Genomic DNA, 16,850 nt, shown 5'->3' with positions numbered 1-16,850 from the left:
CATGCTCCCCCTGCTGCTGCATACTGCCAGGTTTGCTCCAATGATGAGGAGGGAGGGGATGATGAGGTCACTGACTCAACGTGGGTGCCTGATAGGAGAGAGGAGGAGGAGAAGGAGGCGGCACATCACCAACGAGGCAGGATGCCCTCCAGGGGCCAGCCTAAGGGCAGCACATTGACTGCATCACACCCCAAAGCTCCACATGTGCAGGGCGCTGCAGTCTCTGCGCGTTATTCAAAAAGTTCTTTGGTGTGGGCCTTTTTTGAGACGAGTGCATCAGATCGCACCGCTGCTATTTGCAACATATGTCTCAAGCGTATCTCGCGTGGCCAAAACATCTCCCGCTTGGGTACCACATGCTTGACCAGACATATGTTGACCTGCCATGCAGTTCGTTGGCAAGCGTATCTAAAAGACCCACACCAAAGAACAAAGAGGACATCTGCTTGCTCCTCATCAGCTGAGATTTCCAACCCCACTAGACCTTCAGTCCTCTCTGAGACCTGCACTGAGAGGAATGAAGGTGTAGAATTAGGTGTGTCACAGCCACGTACTTGTGGGCAATCTGATTTTGGTACACCGACGTCAGATTGTACCAGGCAAATTTCCCTGCCCCAGCTGCTGCACCGCCAAAAGAAGTTTGCTCCCAGCCATCCACATGCCCAACGGTTGAATGCTAGCTTGGCAAAATTGCTAGCACTTCAACTGCTGCCTTTTCAGTTGGTAGACTCTGCCCCCTTCCGTGAGTTTGTGGAATGTGCGGTTCCTCAGTGGCAGGTACCCAAACGCCACTTTTTCTCACGGAAGGCGATTCCGGCTCTCTACCAGCATGTGGAAGGCAATGTCCATGCCTCGCTGGACAGGGCGGTCAGCGGTAAGGTGCATATTACCGCTGACTCATGGTCCAGCAGGCATGGACAGGGACGTTACCTAAGTTTCACGGCGCATTGGGTGACTCTGCTGGCAGCTGGGAAGGATGCAGGACAAGGTGCAGTAGTGTTGGAGGTTGTTCCGCCACCACGCCTCCAAAATGCTAATGATTGTGACACACCTCTCTCCTCCACCCCCTCCTCTTCTTCTTCCTCCATGGCCTCTTCCTCGGAACCAGCGGTGCTCCGTAATCATTCAAGGGGCTACGCAAGTACGCAGGCCAAAAGATGCCATGCGGTGCTTGAGCTGGTGTGCTTGGGGGACAGGAGCCACACTGGGGCAGAGGTTCTGTCAGCTCTGCAGGGGCAGGTTCAGAGGTGGTTGACGCCACGCCAACTTAAGGCAGGAATGGTGGTTTGGCACCAACCTCCTCTCTGCCCTCCGACAGGGACAAATGACCCATGTGCCCTGTTTGGCTCACGTCCTTAACTTGGTGGTGCAGTGGTTCTTGGGCAGGTACCCGGGCTTACAGGATGTCCTGAGGCAGGCCAGGAAAGTCTGTGTGCATTTCCGCCGGTCATATAATGCCAGTGCTCGGCTGACGGACCTCCAAAAGGAGTTTAACCTGCCCAAGAACCGCCTAATCTGTGACATGCCCACCAGGTGGAACTCAACGTTGGCCATGCTGCAGCGGCTGCACACGCAGCAGAGGGCCATCAATGAGTACCTGTGCGACTATGGCACCAGGAAAGGGTCAGGGGAGCTTGGTTTTTTTTCCCCACGCCAGTGGGCCATGATCAGGGATGCATGCACTGTCCTGTCACCATTTGAGGAGGCCACGAGGATGGTGAGCAGTGACAGTGCATGCATCAGTGACACTGTCCCCCTTGTCCACCTGTTGGAGCACACGCTGCGTGGAATAATGGACAGGGCACTTGAGGCAGAACAGAGGCAGGAAGAGGAGAACTTCCTTAGCTCTCAAGGCCCCCTTTATCCAGACAGTGTTCCTGCGTGCCCGCCGATCACACAGGAAGAGGACGAGGAGGAAGAGGAGGAGGAGGAGGAGGAAGATTGTGTCAGTATGGAGGTGGAGCCTGGCACTCAGCATCAGCAGCAGTCTTTAAGGGATCAGTCCCAAGAAACACATGGACTTGTACGTGGCTGGGAGGAGGTGGCTGCGGACCATGTCGTCCTTAGTGACCCAGAGGACTCCGGACCGAATGCCTCAGCAAACCTACGCTGCATGGCCTCCCTGATCCTGCAAAGCCTGCGTAAGGATCCTCGTATTCGTGGTATCAAGGAGAAGGACCAATACTGGCTGGCAACCCTCCTTGATCCACGTTACAAGGGTAAGGTTGCGGACCTTATCTTGCCATCGCAGAGGGAGCAGAGGATGAAACATCTTCGGGAGGCCTTGCAGAAAGGTCTGTGCAACGCGTTCCCAGAGACTGGGAGGTTACAAACTCCTGTTTCTGGACAACGTGTTGCTGAGGCTTCGGTCAGTCAAAGAAGGAGCGGTGGAGAAGGTGGCCGTCTGACCGATGCGTTCAGACAATTTTTTGGTCCGCAGCCCCAAGGTATGATCGGTTCCAGCAACCATCGCCAGCGTCTGTTTTACATGGTGCAGGAATACCTAGGGGCAAGATCAGACTTGGACACCTTTCCCACCGAAAATCCTCTGGGTTACTGGGTCTTGAGGATGGATCACTGGCCAGAGCTTGCACAGTATGCAATTGAGCTACTGGCCTGTCCTGCATCCAGCGTTCTTTTGGAACGCACATTCAGTGCTGCTGGAGGCGTGGTAACTGATCACAGGGTGCGTCTGTCCACTGACTCGGTCGATCGACTGACCTTCATAAAAATAAATGAGTCTTGAATCACCACCAGCTACCAAGCACCTGATGCTGATGTAACCGAATAATTTTTTTTGAAATCTCAGATCCCTTCAAAGACTGCCTATGCTGATGCTGAGTGACTATCCCTGAGTAATTATCCTCTTCCTCCTCAATCATCACGCTGATAGCTTGTAAGAACATTTTTGGTTCTGGGTGCCACCACCAGTGCCTAAGGCACAATTTTTCAGCCCCTGTTTAACAGGGGCGTGTAATTACGATTTTTGATGTAATACTTTGCAGCAGGGCTCGTTCCTGAATTCCAACTAGAGTGTCTGTGAGGGGTTGCAGTGTTGTGGCACCAGCACCAGTGCCTAAGGCCCAATTTTTCAGCCCTTGTTTAACAGGGGCGTGTAATTACAATTTTTGATGCAATACTTTGCAGCAGGGCTCGTTCCTGCATTCCAACTAGAGTGTCTGTGAGGGGTTGCAGTGTTGTGGCACCAGCACCAGTGCCTAAGGCCTAATTTTTCAGCTCCTGTTCAACAGGGGCATGTAATTACAATTCTTGATCTAATATTTCACAGCAGAGCCCTGTGAGGGCTTACAGTGTTGTGGCCACAGCAACACCTAAGGCCCAAATTTCTGCTGAGTATATAGGGCAGGACCCTACTTTCAAACAACTAACTTACAAACGACTCCTACTTGCAAACGGAAGGAGACAACAGGAAGTGAGAATAAATCTACCCCTAGGAAGGGAAATTCTCTCCTGTAAGAGTTAATATGGGAAAAACATTTCTCCTTTCCACTGATGCTTTCCAATCCATTGGGACAAAAAGTGAGGTGAAATCTTCTGAAGAGGAGGAAAGACAGCAAAACAAATGTCACAGGGGTGATAACCCTTCCCTATGTTTTCCAAAAAGCTTAAAAAAGATTTTTTGGCTGGAGCTAAACACGTTAAAAATGTACCCGTTCAAAATTACAAAGAGATTCTACTTAACAACAAACCTACAGCCTGTATACTGCTGTTCAGAGTATATAGGGCCTGGTGGCCCCACACCTTTCCTTATTTTAATTTGGGTGCGGGGTTCCCCTTAATATCCATACAAGACCCAAAGGGCCTGGTAATGGACTGGGGGGTACCCATGCCATTTGTCTCACTGATTTTCATCCATATTGCCAGGACCCGACATTACATTAAACCCGCAAGCAGTTTTAAATGAGATTTTTTCCTTTAAAAATGACATTTGGTGCAGGGACTGTTCTAAACACGGGAAACACGCGTCACTTTACAGGCATACTATAGACACCCCTCAGGTACGATATTTAAAGGAATATTTCACTTTTTTTTTTTTACTTTAAGCATCATTAAAATCACTGCTCCCGAAAAAACGGCCGTTTTTAAAAGTTTTTTTTGCATTGATACATGTCCCCTGGGGTAGGACCCGGGTCCCCAAACCCTTTTTAGGACAATACCATGCAAATTAGCCTTTAAAATGAGCACTTTTGATTTCGAACGTTCGAGTCCCATAGACGTCAATGGGGTTCTAACGTTCGTGCGAACTTTCGGTCCGTTCGCAGGTTCTGGTGCGAACCGAACCGGGGGGTGTTCGGCTCATCCCTAACAAGCACCATTTCTTACCAACAACCCCAAAAATGTCTACTAAATATACAAAACTTCCATGGGACTTTTTAGGCAACTGATATTGATTAATGTATTATAAAAATAATCATTTTATCGATACATCATAAAATATACGTGCACCTAAAATTATATCATGGCTGATAAAATGTTACATCCTGGTAATATACAATCTTATATCACAGCAATACCCAAAATAACCTTGGTCAGGGACCAAATTACAATTGTGTTGATCCCAATCCCACATCCTAACTGTGGGGACAAACAATGGGAATAATCAGTGCTTGCAATAAACAATTAGTGACATATATCCATAGATAGCGCAATCATAAAAATTAAATAACTGTGTAATGAACGTGCAAAAACTATATTGAATTAAAAGTCCATAACTAAATATTAAATGAACTCCTTGAAACAAATATGTATGTGCTCTTCATTAAAATCCTGCACACTAATGATATGAAGCTAAAAATGTGTCGACTGGTAAGTGAAATGAAGGTCCCTACTCACCAAAAGATGTCGACCCTCAATATTGTATGATAAGAGAGGTCAGATGAGCTTAAGCATTCTCTGTGACCAAAAAATCCCCAGGACAGGCTCCAATCAATGTTTTCTTGGTGTAGTCCGTAATCTCATGGCAATCAAAAAGAAAGGCTCCTCATATCGTAAAAAAGTTTTTCCTCTTTATTTGAACTTTATTTACAAATGCTAAACAGGATTCAATACTTATTGTAACAAGCACTGAGGCATCAGGTAAGCCTCAAAAAAGGCTGACAAAGCTCAGGTATAATGCTGCGTATCACCTAGAGCCTTTCACACAGCACCGTGCATCATAACTTGACGGGTTTCATCATCAAAAATGACGTCATCAGAAGCTGGGAATCACAGTGCGTGGATATCCTTATATATCCTCCATAGCAGGTTCACCAAATCATCAGTTCATCAAACATAGTAGAGAAACCACACACCTTAAACATGGTGTCCAAACCCCTCCAAATCAGAGTGAGCTGAACCTTGTAATTTTTTATAGCTTTTGTTTAAGCACTTTAATGCCAGTCAGTATTGCCCCTTTATTACAAGGCCATTGTTCAGCTTCCACCATAGTGATAGTTTGACTGCCAATTACTCCTTCACACAATATTGTGCTCAAATAAATTTTATATACTTTTTGAGGAATACAGAGCTTTTGGCTTTTCTTTTTCTATAAAAATGAAAACAAAGTTTCCCTTACTTTCTGTTAAAATTAAAATGCTAGAATAGTATGAAAACCCCCAGAATTACCCTTTTTTGAAAAGTAGACATCCCAAGTTGTAGACATCCCAAGTTGATCTCCTTTTTTGGCACAGTTCTTTGTAAAGAAATATGCTGGTATTAAGGGGGTTAAACATGAACCTTTAGATTGGTGCACTAGATTTATTAATGTACAGGTCACACGCAGAGAGATGAGGAGGTAAACGGGTTAATATATAGGTTACATACATTGGCAGGATGGAGAAGAAAGGGCTAATGTTCAGATATAAAGTAAAAGGGAGATGAAAGGGTTAATATACAGGTAACATGGCAACAACACAGATATAATATGTGTAGGGGGGCATATAAGGTAAGCAAGTAGGCCTCGCTCAAAGTTATGCTTTAGAGACTCTATTTTCTTTTGGTTATACACGTAGGGTTCTCTCCTAAAGTTTTCTTTCTTTAGCTGCGTTCTCGTGAGAAAATAGAAATTTATATTTTGTATTTCTAGGCATATCACCAGTATTGACCTTGAGAGTATATTGAGGCATAGAACTGTATTGTTCTGGGGGGGAGCGTGGTAACTGCCGACCAACATGGACACCTAAGAGAGGATCTCTGCATGGCCGCCGGGATCCACATATTGACTGACACAGCCACCCACATTAGACACACAGCCTAGCACAAGCTCCTCAGATTCCTGAAAATGCCGCCATACTACGTCGCTGAAGAGAAGAGCCTCAGCCTCAGAAACTGTAAGGGTTTTTCCTGGTGGTTTCGAGAAGGCTACAACAAAATAGTGGCGGAGCTCAAAGCTCACCTGTCACTGTCAGACCTCTAGCGGCAGCTCCACTGTCATTCACACAAGCAGAGGCTGCTGCTGCTGAGGAAAATGCAGGATCAGGCTTTTCCTTTCCCACGTTTCTCAGCCCAGTTAAGTTCAAGCCTCAATGCTGAAGATAATGACATGCTTGCAGAGGTAAGCACAAATACTGCTACTTCTCCTGCCTCTCACAAATGCATTCCAATCACTGCATCATCTTTTTCATATCCACCCACACATCATTAACTTATTCACTGACAACGTAATACTGATCCTCACAAATCCTTTAGTTTCCCTCACTTGTGTGCACCAAATTTTTAATTAGATTAGTTTTTATCTCATACTACAAAGTAAACCTCTCTAAATCATTAATTATCAATTTGGGTGTTCAAAAACAATCTAGGAACTACTTCTTGCAACATCTCCCCTATTCTTCGGAAGACAAGAGTATTCCTTATTAAGGTATAATATTAACTAGACATGTGCACACTGAAATATTTTGTTTCGGAATTTCGTTTTCGTCCGAAAAATACATTTATTTAGTTACTCCTGAAATTTCTTTTTATTCATTTCGTTTTGTTAAAAAATGCATTAGTCCGAAAATCCAAAATAATTAAGGTCAAATCTGTCATTGAAGGTTTATGGTGTCTGTCGAATGTTCTAAGAAGATTTCGATGAAGCAGCTAAACTGTACAACGCCGTAATCGTACATTTCTGGTCGAATGTTCCACCTGCAAGCTATAGTAGAATTCTAATGTTGTATGACACTAGTAATAATTATATTTATTAATTATTATTACTAGTCAACAAACATTAGAATTCTTCTATAGCCTATAGACCATAAATGTCCACTCGCGGCGACTGCTTCATCGAATCTTCATGTCAAATCTTTTCTCTCAATGTAGAATAATCTTGGACTAATAGAGCTAAAGTTAGGCACATTCGACCACAGGTTCGATGGACACAGAACGCTATTGTCAGCGTCATGTCAAATCTCCTATCTATATTGAACTGTTGCCGCAACAAAAACTAAAATAAAGCATTTGTTTATGTTGGATCTTTCGGTTTTCGGATTCTGCAAGTTCGTTATCGTTTGTCAAATCGATAAGGAAAATACCCGAAATACGGACGAAAATGCATTCAGACGAAAACGAATGCACATGTTTATTACTAACTCCCTCAATTAGGAACCTGGCAGAAGCAAATTACAAGCCTCTTATAGCGCAATTGACTTAGGGCATTAAGCACCTGTCCTGTTGTGAACTCTTATGGATGGGCATTTTAGCCACATTTAAAATGTTGCTCTTACCCAAAATTCTCTATATTTTCCGGACCCACCCCATCCCAATTAAGCAGTCTCAAAATATTGCTTTGGCTAAATAAAAGAGCAAGATGTCCCTATGTACATCTACTCAAACAGAGAAGAACTGGAGGAGTTGCCTTTGTAGATATTAAAGATTATTTTTATTATGCTTCCATTCTATCTCAACTTGAACATTGGTTCCACTCCTCTCAAGACAATGTCTGGGTAAACATAGATGCTACACTGGTATGCATTAAAGATCTTCCAGCACTGTTTTTAGCTGACCTGTGGTCCCCTTTAGATGTCTCCATCTTTCACATAACAGTTAGAGAATCTTTGCTAGCATGGCATACTGACTCATTGTTTGGTGTATACTAATCACAACCGGGAAGTATATACTCCCCTTTTATCACTTAAATTCTTAATACCACAGCTACAGATCGACAAATGGCAGGAGTCTGGAATACATTGGGTAGAGGACCTCCTTCAGGACCACAAGTTCTTAGCAAGGATAGACTTAATATCCATCTTTAACATTCCCCATTCAGACTTTTTTTTGCATTTACCTATTAGTCAATTTCTAAAGATACATCTAAAAGCTTGCAAGTTTTTCACTGATCCACACCCTACAGTCACAGGTATCTCCTTATTTTACTCTCTTCTTCAGTGTACAAAGACTTTCCACAAACCCCCCAATGGTAAAATGGGGAACAAATTTGCAATCCACGTTCTCAGACTCCATCTCATATTGTGTAAACCACTGGGAACTTTATCAAAAGATTATCTCTAGGGCGTACCTCACCCCATACAGACTTTCAAAAATCTTCCCCACTCAATCCGCTTTGTTGGAGAGACTATGACCAATTGGGCAACATCTTACATATATTTTGGGCATGTAAGGGTTTCTGGTGCCAGACATTCCAGCTAATATCTAACATTACTGGTATAAAAACTCCCCCTGACCCTGTCTTGGCTCTATTGTACTTAGATATTGATTGGTTCCCTAATCAATACTGTATGGTAGTAGGCCATATACTCCTGGATGCCAAATTACTGATCGCCAGACTTCATTACACGTATGAAAAATTCCTCGCTATCACAGATAATACACTAGCCAGATTTGAAAGGTTGTGGAAGTGCTGTGACAACTGAATATGTCTTTAATACTGATGAGTACTTAGTGGATTTGCCATTTCCCTTCATCTTTTATTGTTTTTCTGTTCAGTGTTATTCCCTGTATTCCTATCCTTATATCGGAATACTATGAACGACCTGCAAAAAGTTTCCTTATGCTGTAAGCTCCTGTTGTTGAACATTTATACGTTCTGCAATTTTGTACAGTTTGTACTATTACCATGTATGAGCCCAATATTTACTTTGTTTCTTTCACTAAATCCTAATAAAAACCTATTGTTGTAATAAAAAAAAAACGTATTGTTCCGGCAATTAACACGTTATCTAACCTTCTCACTTAACTGTATTAAAGCCACTGTAAGTTATTGAATAGACAAGAGAACTTTCATGCAATCATTCTGTGTGCATGTTTTCTCTTACTGTGTATACAGTACAGGCTTCTTTATATATGGAAATATATTAAAATTAGTATACAGCAGACCACTTCTAACTTTATTTGTTGATTTGCCCAAGCCAGGAGTGCAGGATTGATTGCCAATCAACTGAATGGACCCATCTAGTGATTTCAATTCACAATTCCGACCAAGGCGCCTAGGTAGGCATCCTTTTTATTGCTTGCCTTCTCTCTGCTTTCTGGGCGCTTCTCAAGTGCTTTACTGCAAAGAAATATCACTTGCAAACCTTTGTTGTATGCTGTGTTTTTTATCTGGAACTGAGCAGGCTGTCAGTTTTTGCAGTTGCATTTTAGTAAGCACACAATTTGTGTTATTCCAAATCGTGAGGTGGTTAAGGCTTGGTGTCACTCTGTTGTAGTTGGAATAGGATTTTTTTCTAGAGGTATCCTTCAGAATACCCAGTATACAGCCCCTCCTCCTACTGGATGCTTGCATACTGACTTGGGTTGACACCAGGTAGCCTTGTTAGACACAGTTTTCAGAAAGTTGGCCAGTGTAATAAGAAAAATGGGTAACTGCTAGTAAGAAAATAATTTCACCGAAGTGTGGTTATTGATTTGTGATTTTATGCTAGTGGACACATTAATGGTTAAACTCAGCACTCCCAAGGGGCAGATTATAGTTACTGCTTATAAGTTATTTCCATTTAAGTTACTGAGAGTGGGGGGGCGTGGCCAGCGCGGCATGTGAGCAGACGTCTAGTCACAGAGCTCCCGCAGTGATCCTGATTCGATCCGGTTACCGGCACTCTATTACCCCCGTTTTCGGCTTGATTGAACGGGGAGAACCCCCTGCACATTCTGCGCCCGCTCCGGTGTATGAGGAGGGCATGATGACCCGTGGACAGAAGGGAGAAGGTTCCAGGATGGATCCTCAAAATGGCGCCGCTCCGCCGTCCACACAGAAACGTGACAAGCTTAAGGAGGGACAGCACAAGCAGCAGAAAGGCTCTAAGGATGGCTCCGCTGATCACCCTAAGGACATGAGGTACTATGCTCAAAAACTGTCTGAAAAATCAGGCCTAGCTGCAGCACAGTCACTAAATGAATGCCCTGACTTTAATGACACTGTGGAGGAAGAATGTATAAGAGCACAGGGAGCAGGGGCCATGTTGACACAGGGAGAGGACAGTGAGGCTATAGCTGATGAGCCTGAAGAACATGAGGAGGAGGAGGGGGGTCAACAGCCCACACTGGCAGACATTTTAAAAGCAGTTAACAAATGTACAGCCTCTGTAAACAACCTACAAGTACGATTTGGTGGCCTCAAGGAGGAAGTTAGTCTCATCAGACAAGATATTCAGAAAATTCGAGAGTGTACCACTGCAGCAGAAAGCAGAATAAGTGAGCTTGAAGATAAACTACCTACACTGATTAGAGACTCCCAATCCACCACACGTCTAGCAAGAGCTACGGATACCCGCGCTGGGGATTTTGAAAATCGTCTCAGGCGCAATAATGTGCGCATAGTCGGCTTACCGGAAAAGGTGGAGGGCCGTGACCCCACGCAATTCATAGAACAATGGATGGCTGAAATATTCGGCAAGGAGGCTTTCACTCATTTGTATGCGGTGGAAAGAGCTCACAGAGTACCTACCAGACCTCTCCCGCCAGGAAACCCCCCCCGCCCAATACTGGCCCGTCTCCTGAATTATAGAGACAGGGAAATTATCCTGAAATTAGCCAGAGAAAAGAGAAATGTCCAGTACAATGGCACGCGGATTTCATTCTAGCCAGATTTCTCGGCTACAGTCCAGAAGAACCGCGCGCGGTTCTCGGAAATTAAAAAACGCCTGCAGAGAGTACAAGCCTCTTATGCAATGCTTTATCCTGCAAAACTCAGAGTTACACTAAGGGGCAGAGCACACTTCTTTGAACACCCGGCGGAGGCTGCGGATTGGCTAGACGCTAATGAAAATGAGCTTCGTCAGGACAGGAGACCAGAAGCGGAGATAGATTGATATCCCTAACAAAGGCCCAGGGGTCTATCCTTTTCTTTTCCCCTCGGAGGAGGGTTATGCCGGAAACATATATCGATTCATTCCCTACAAAAATGCGAGTTCGATGACGAGATGGATCATGGCAATGTACTTCATAGCAAGTACCAGAAAATATGTCATTGTTGTTCAGAACCCCGTGAGGGGCTGGAGGGACCGGTTGTCCCACACAGTTTTGTTATATCAATTGACACACCGGTGTCGTGGATTACAAGAAATAGTTGCCTTTCAATGCAACAAGTGCATATTGATGGATAATTCATGTCAGAAGAGGCACTTTTGTTCGATTTATGCACCGTTGTGCGTTTTACGATACTTCTACACACAAGTTTGTTCCAGAGCGATCGAGATATTACGGTTTTTGGATAGAGCCGTAACTTTCTTCTTCTTACACTGGCAGTTTCGTCACTTCGGGGCCCCTGCTGGGTATGACATGATGGTCCCCCCCCCCCCATGGATGGGAGTCAGAGGGGCAATATATTGTTTTACCCTGTTAATTCCCAACTAGACACCCAAAAATGACGACAGTAACTGTCCTTTCTTGGAATGTTCGGGGCCTGCAAGACCCCCTAAAGCGGACGATGGTATCATCCTTATTGAGGAAACGTCTCCCGGCTATATGTGCTTTACAAGAGACCCACCTTACTGCCGATTCTCTGTCATGCATTAATTTCAGATGGGTGGGTAGGGCATATCACTCCACTCACACCTCGTATTCTCGGGGTGTGAGTGTACTGATACCTGGCTCCATAGATTTTGTGGAGTTAGATTCTGAGCTTGATGATGAGGGGAGATATGTATTTTTATGTTGTAAATTGTTTAGCTTTAAATGTATACTGGCATTTGTATATGTACCCCCTCCGTACAATAATCTGGTGTTGAGGTCCCTGGTGACGTTCCAAATGAAGTATCCGGAGACGCCATTGTATGTCTTTGGGGACTTCAACAATTATACGGACGCAGTACTAGATAAGCACCCGCCTGTGGTAGGAGGGAGGGGGGTACACCGCACGGCTCTTAGGAAATTTATTGAGGAAGTGGGATGGAGGGACCCATGGAGAGCCAAAAACCCGGGAGTAAAACAGTTTTCCTGTTTCTCAAAAAGTTATGCATCACTATCAAGGATAGATTTATGCCTATGCTCTAGTGCAGCTGAACGACACATTTCTGAGGTGACTTATGCTCTTAGGAGTGTGTCGGATCACTCCCCATTGATAGCAACTTTAGAGGTACGCCCCCCTTCTACGGTGGCAAAAGCCCCATGGAAAATGAACGCTTTTTGGCTGAGTCTCTTCCCTTCCCATGAGCAAATAGAATCTCATATAATAGACTTTTGGCGCCTACATGAGGCTGACGAACAGTGGCCTGTGAACTGGGAAGCCTTTAAGGCTGTCCTGAGAGGCCTATTTATAACTGAAATTCAAGCTGTTAAGAGAAAGACACATGCTCAGAGGGAGGGAATTGAAAACATGGCAAAGGAACTGGAGAACAAATTTATCACAGATCCGACCCAAAGTAACAAAGAGGCGTGGCTCTCTGCGCAAGATGCGTTGTAGAAAATCACGACATCTACAGCAGAGAGGAAGAGATTTTTTCATAAAGCAGCATTTTATGAGGAGGGGGAGCACACTGGACGCCTGTTAGCAACCATTGCCCATGCCCATCAAACTTCCCCCTCAATTGGGGCCTTACGTACGCACCTTGGAGGGCTAACCAATGCCCCGGACCAAATCTTAGCAGAATTGGTGGAGTTCTATTCCTCCCTCTATGAGTCTAAACAAACATATACCCTAGACTCCTTATCCGAATATCTGGACAATATTCAGCTCCCCAGCTTACAAGTGGCAGCTAAGGGGGAACTTGACGCCCCTTTGACTGTTGAGGAGCTGCAGTTGGCGACCAGTCTGTTCCCCAATTCCAAGGCTCCGGGTGACAATGGACTCCCCATCGAGGTATACAAACAATATGGCGAGCATATACTTCCACGTCTATTGAAGGTATTTAATGCAGCGAAACAGAGTGGCAGCCTTCCTCAATCAATGACTAGAGCAAATATAGTTTTGATACTAAAACCCAATAAGGACCCTCTCGACCCGGGGTCATACCGCCCTATATCTCTTTTACAAACTGACGTAAAGATATTAGCCAAAGCATTAGCAATCCGCATGAATAAAGTCATATCCAGTATAATCCACTCGGATCAATCCGGGTTTATGCCCCAAAAGTCGACTGCGATAAACCTCCGCAGACTCTTCCTCAATATCCAATCCCAGGCAGACAATAGGGGAGATAGAGCGTTGCTGTCACTGGACGCCCACAAGGCGTTTGATAGCGTCGAGTGGGACTATCTATGGGCAGTGATGCGAAAATTTGGAATTGGGGAGGGCTTTATCAAGTGGGTACAGTTACTCTATTCGTCTCCTATAGCGGCCATTAGAGAGGGAGGAAGGATTTCATCACCCTTTAAACTATACAGGGGTACGAGGCAGGGGTGCCCCCTGTCTCCGCTCCTGTTTGCTATGGCCATTGAGCCCCTAGCGGCTACGGTACGCGCTAATCCCTTGATACAGGGTTTTAGATATGGAGACATTCAGGAGAAGGTAATTATGTATGCAGATGACACCATGCTGCTACTGGGTGATACATCTAACTCACTGACAGAAGCAATGAGAGTAATTAGACAGTTCGGGAAATACTCAGGTTTAGTTATTAACTGGACCAAGTCCTCTCTGCTGCTGCTGGACCGTGACCCGCCCCCAACCCAACAAAATATGCAGGACATACCAGTCTCGACATCCTTCAAATATCTGGGTATACAGGTTACAGCCCGTATATTGGACTATGTTAATCTTAATCTAACCCCATTGATCAATAGATGTCGTGATCGGGTCAAAGTGTGGAGTAAATTAAAGCTGTCCCAAGTAGGCAGAATAAACTTAATAAAGATGATCCTTATGCCACAACTACTATATGTGCTCCACAACTCTCCAATGGTTATTACTCTGAAAAAGTTTAGAATCATCAACTCCCTTTTCCGTTCCTTTATATGGCTTTCAAAGCCTCCTAGAATTAAACTAGAGCAGCTACAACGTCCTAAAGACAATGGAGGTTTAGCATTGCCTAACCCCTGGGTTTATTATTTGGCCTCCCAGCTACAGCACATCGCTAGAGCCATAGGTCCCGGGGAGGACCTGGAGATGAACCTGAGAGACCCTTCGGCCCACATACTCCGGTTCACTTCCAGGAGAGAGGTAGTGGATGGTTTAGAGGCCTTACAATATAACAAATCCAATAAGCTTTTCCCAACCTACGCACTTATGCAGAAAATCTGGAACAAGGTCAGGATGCTGCAAGGGGTGGAAGGCTTCACCAAGTATAGCCCCATCTGGGAAAACAATCACTATTCAGAAATAGCTAAAATACCCTATGGCTCTAAATGGCAACAGTACGGGGTGTCCCATATAGTCCACATACTTAGAGACGGTAAATTGAGACCCTTCTCGGAGCTCAGGGAGGCCTTTCAATTGCCGGGCTCTATGCTCTTTTATTACAGACAACTTAAACATGCAATAGATGCACAAAGGGGCTCCGACATTTGGAACCTGCAACCCACTCCTATTTTCAACCACCTACTTGCCATAACCACTTATAGAGGATTTATATCTGACTGCTATACCATGCTTCTGAACCTTTTCCTAGGGGACGCGCCTCTGAGAGTCGTATCCCACTGGGAACGGGATGTTGGCTCTTTTGAGGAGGAACAATGGGAGGAAGCCTTGCAGGCAGTTCCCACGTGTTCGTTAAACGCTGCTCAAAAGCTCTCACAGCTCTATATTATTTCCAGAGTGCACTACACACCGGCTAGACTGGTCCGTATGGGTTTGGGCACTGATCCTACCTGCACCAGGTGCTCCAGAGACCATGGTGATCTTATACATCTCCTGTGGAGATGCCCAAAATTGCACCTTTATTGGAACGAGGTCATTAACACCATTAATAGAGTTTTCCAAATAGTGATACCTTTGGATCCCAAACCATGTGTGCTGGGGATTGTGGATGATCTACTGACTGAGGATATCCTTAGACAAGCTATCAGAAGAGCTTTTTTTCAGGCCCGCCTGCTTATCCTCAGGCACTGGAGGTCCATGAGTCCTCCCACGGTACAAGAATGGATTTCACAAATGGGGGCCACAATCCGTATGGAAAAAATTATATACCAGCATAGGGGAGCGACACAAAAATATGAGAAACTATGGGCTCACTGGTTGGATACACCAGGTCTAGCGCCAGTAGATTTGGTATATGATCGCTTATTCTAAAGGTGGCCCTTATTAGCTTCAATTCTCATGGGATGTATGTTATGCACTATATAACTAGCCGGTATGCTAAGAGGTGACAAGCAAAATATCCATTGAAGGAACGTGGATAGCCCACAGAAGGATTTATCTGATGAGAGGTTATGTTCCTTCTTTTCTCCTCTTTGTTTTCTCTTCATCCGATGTAATGGAGTATATGCCCCCTTTTTCTGTGCTTTTTTTGTTTTTCATCTTATTACATATGTAAGATGTGACTTCTACTCTGTAAATTGCTGTATGCGCTCTGGAACTGTATACACTTATTCAATTTTAATAAAACCTTTTGTTTGAGAAAAAAAAGTTACTGAGAGTGAGAACTTAGAAATGAATAATGTAAATGAATATCAGAAGAAAGAGGGGATCTCTTATTGTATCCCAGAACAATCATGTCTCTTATATGGTGTAATGTGTTTCTTTTGCACCTATAACAGTATAAGTTCCTTCCTTCCTTTAATCCCCAGATGGAGAGCTTTGGGAACTTGCTGTTATTGTCATAGCCCCACATATACAAGTAGAAGGAAGATATCTTACTGAAACCTTGCTAAGGTTATGATACCTTCTGTACTAATCACAGATGATTAAACAGCAATCTATTGATAGCGAAGGTCTGTTGATACCTAAAGTGAGGGAAAGGAACAATATCGGGTATGAATGGGCCTTTTCTACCTCATATTCTAACCAATTTAAAATGGTAAACAAGTTGTGAAACAAACATTGGAACATCCTCAAAAATGATAAAGTTCTAGGCCCAGTCCTTCCAGATCCCTCTAAAAATTTTTTTTAGAAAAGGACCTGGATTGAGACATTTTGCGGCTCCCAATGTCATTGAGCCACCAATGAAAACATTATTTTTTAGTAATTTATGTTTAATTTTTCCCTGTTGGAGGTGCCCTGTATGTAAATGTTGCGGGCCCATTTCCATAAGGACATAGACATTTACCTCCACTGTTATGGGGAAAACTTATAAGATTGACAGTTTTATAACCTGTACCACCAAAAATGTAATTTATCTTTTGCAATGTAACTGTGGGTTACAATATGTTAGGAGAACGAAGAGGGACTTACAAATTAGGGTTGGCAAACATCATGGCAGAAATGCATCTGAGTTATCCAAATAGTGGGCATAGAGGCTTTCTCTCCACATTGGCGGAGAAGTAACACAGTTCACCATATATCCAGGCGTGAAACTTCCTGGATATATGAGCTTAAA

The sequence above is a fragment of the Aquarana catesbeiana genome, linkage group LG05, assembly GCF_042186555.1.
Source record: "Aquarana catesbeiana isolate 2022-GZ linkage group LG05, ASM4218655v1, whole genome shotgun sequence".
NCBI classification, from domain to species: Eukaryota; Metazoa; Chordata; class Amphibia; order Anura; family Ranidae; genus Aquarana; species Aquarana catesbeiana.
Note: the sequence above shows the minus strand (reverse complement) of the source record.